The sequence below is a fragment of the Lissotriton vulgaris genome, unplaced genomic scaffold (genome assembly GCF_964263255.1).
Source record: "Lissotriton vulgaris unplaced genomic scaffold, aLisVul1.2 SCAFFOLD_599, whole genome shotgun sequence".
Lineage (NCBI taxonomy): Eukaryota > Metazoa > Chordata > Amphibia > Caudata > Salamandridae > Lissotriton > Lissotriton vulgaris.
The window spans coordinates 464119-467316 of record NW_028243097.1 but is presented as its reverse complement, the minus strand read 5'-3'; positions in this window follow the sequence as shown (position 1 = coordinate 467316).

The window sequence follows — 3198 nt, the reverse complement described above, 5'->3', positions numbered from 1 at the left end:
ACATTGTTCTGTATTCTGTCCATCAATTGTTGTTTTTACATTCCGTGCGTTCTGTCAATTATTTCATTGTTTTTTCTTCCCAGGTTCTGTACATTCCAGCTCCGGGAGTCCACCCTGCTCCCTTTAAATACCCCTGTACCCCATAATTAAAACCCACCCTTACTCCTTAAAATACCCCAACACCCTTAAACACTAACTCATCTTAACCCTATGAATATACCCTGTACCCCAAAACCCAAACCTATACCTAAATCCTAAAAATACCCCTGTACCCCAAAACCCAAACCTAGCCCTGAACCCTAAAATACCCCTGTACCCCAAAACCCAAACCTACGCCTGAACCCTAAAAATACCCCTGCACCCAAACCCAAACCTAGCCCTGAACCATAAAAATAACCCTGTACCCCAAAACCCAAACCTACCCCTGAACCCTAAAATACCCCTGTACCCCAAAACCCAAACCTAGCCCTGAAACCTAAAAATGCCCCTGTACCCCAAAACCCAAAACTACCCCTGAACCCTAAAAATACCCCTATACCCCAAAACCCAAAACTAGCCCTGAACCCATAAAATACGCCTGTACCCCAAAACCCATACCTATCCCTAAACGCTAAAACTACCCCTGTACCCCATAACCCAAAACTATATCTGAACCCTTAAAATAGCCAAGCACCCCAAAATATATACCTCAGTACCCCAAAGCATACACCCCTATACCCATACTTACCTTATCCAAACATTTAAAAAAAACATGCTTTTACCATTCATGCATTTACAATGAATTTCGTTGTAAATGTATACGTGGCAAAAGCATACAAAATGTAATGCCATGTGTTATAATGGCATTTCGGAGTCATGCTACTTTCATAATGAAAGTATGCGGAGTGATGGTCTGCGGAAAGAAAGTTGCGGAATAATGGGTGTTTACCCTCCCCCAGTAAGTACATTGGTGGCACGGCGGCCCACATCTCCAGCAACATACTCATATTTTTTCACCACCGATTTTAAAAATGCACAGGTCTCTCTCATTGATGGCCTGCACCGACATACACTTTTAGACACACCTCCCACCACAAGTTCTAGAATTGCGAACTTTAGAGCTGGGGAGCTACGTTCGAATCTCGGCATCAGGTCAACATCCTGTGATTCCAGGCAAATCGCTTTGTCTCCCCGTGCCTACCACAAATGAATGTGTTCTTCTGTAATGTAAATTGTGCTTATGCCAAGGTTTCGAGTTCGCGCTATATAATATTGCAAGGAAAAATAAAGTAGGGAAACTCGAGTTCACACACTACTGAATGCGCACTCTTAAGTGCATCAGCAGTGCACTGTGAATCGGAGCGTTTCACAGGCCTGTCACAGATAAGAAATGCTATCAAAACGAAATCCTACAAAACAATATACTACTGGCTGGCAGCAATTCATACCTGGACAACGTCGGGACAGGCTGCTTGTTAATTGATATAAAGATGAAGAACTATTAAATTGCATTCAGTAACATGAAATTCATATTTGAGCGCAATTCAGCATACACAAGCTGCATTTCATATAGGCCTCAAAATATCTTTTCCTTTCTAGCATGAACAAGATAGCCTAGAGCCTAGAAGCCTAAGAGAACTTTTCGTGAAGTTTCTACTTGTGCTTTAACACTCAATAATTCTTTTTAGGCTTGTAGCTTACTTGACCAGACTTGCAACAAATGTGTTACTTCCTAGAGTAAATGCTTGGGAAAGGACTGACAAAGGAGGAGAGCGTAGACTCACCTACTTCCTAGACGTCGTAACCAATCAGAATAAAAATGTGTGGTCTAATGTAACATGCAAAGTAATGGATTGCTTAATCTTCCGGATTTGTATACTTTACCTACTACATAATATCATCCTCTAGAAACTTACCAATGGGACAGAATGGTCCCATCAAATTGGTGATGTCAAGGGGCGTCAACCAGAAATCGATGGAGTATAATGGCCTAAAGTGCGGACAGGAGCGGTCCATATCTTGCCCTCCTTCTCGACCCACATTGTGATACAGAAACTGATGGTTTGAACTTCCAGAAACGAACGCAAGCTGAGAGATATTGCTGCGTTTGCTGCCGGCTGGTATGCTTGCGAAAATCAAACTTTTACGGCTCGAAGGTTTTTCGACAACAGCTGTGGCATTTGATGCTACAGTGCAGCCAGGCACAGACGAACCTGTTCATGAACTGAAACTGGTCATTTTGGTGATTTCTGAACTTACATCCATAGGGTTTGCATGAGGGTTATATGCTTTAAAAGACTCATTTCTCATGATACAATCTCCCTCAGCGGAGGAAGAATTTCCCTTTAAGCTTGATTCTTACAGCTTTAGTAATTCCTATTAAAATTCTATAAATCGTAAATCTATTTGAGTAAATTATTCTGCTAATTCTGTTTCACTCATTGGTTGAGGTCATTTTGTCTGTTTACTAAATGTATTTGACCTGAACAGATTCTGCCTAAACAGTCCATTTGTAATGAATAAATGCAAACTATTATCTTATTCCAGGTCCTCATATGATAATAATTCATCCCCTAAATCTTCTAGTGCCTTTCAGCACAGAACATGATCCATCCGAGGACCTAAGGGGACAGAAATTGGTTGCTGGGCTTATTCTGGGAAATGTATTGTGTATTTGAGGCTCATCACGTTTACTCTACAACATAGTCACTGCGGGAGTTAGCAACTGGCCTGTGAGTAGAAACAGGCCCTCCTCTGTTTCTTCTTGCTGTATTGACCAGCAGCAGCCTGGGTGCCAAATGTGTTGTCACCCATGGCGCTATCTGAGCAAAGAGCAGCTCTGGGGGAGGAGGGTGAAAAAGTGAAACCATGCTATTCCTCAGGGAGTGGAAGGGTGAAATGGGGAGAGGGTGCATTGTTCATTCTAAAACAGAAGGATGAAACGAGGAGTCACTGGATGAATTACTACATAAGAGGGGTGAAGGAGGATGAGGGCCTTTTTCTCCTTTGTAAATCAGAAAGGTAGGGTAAGTGTTGGATAATGTAAGGGTAACAATTACTATTCCTATGTACCCCCAAACCCATACCCACCCTAAACAAAAAAAAAACTCCATTCCTTAACTTATAATGCATTGTAATAGCATGCGTTGTAATGGTATGTGCTGTAATGGCATACATTGTATTACCTCTACGTCCCTCGTCCTCGACCCAGCCATCACT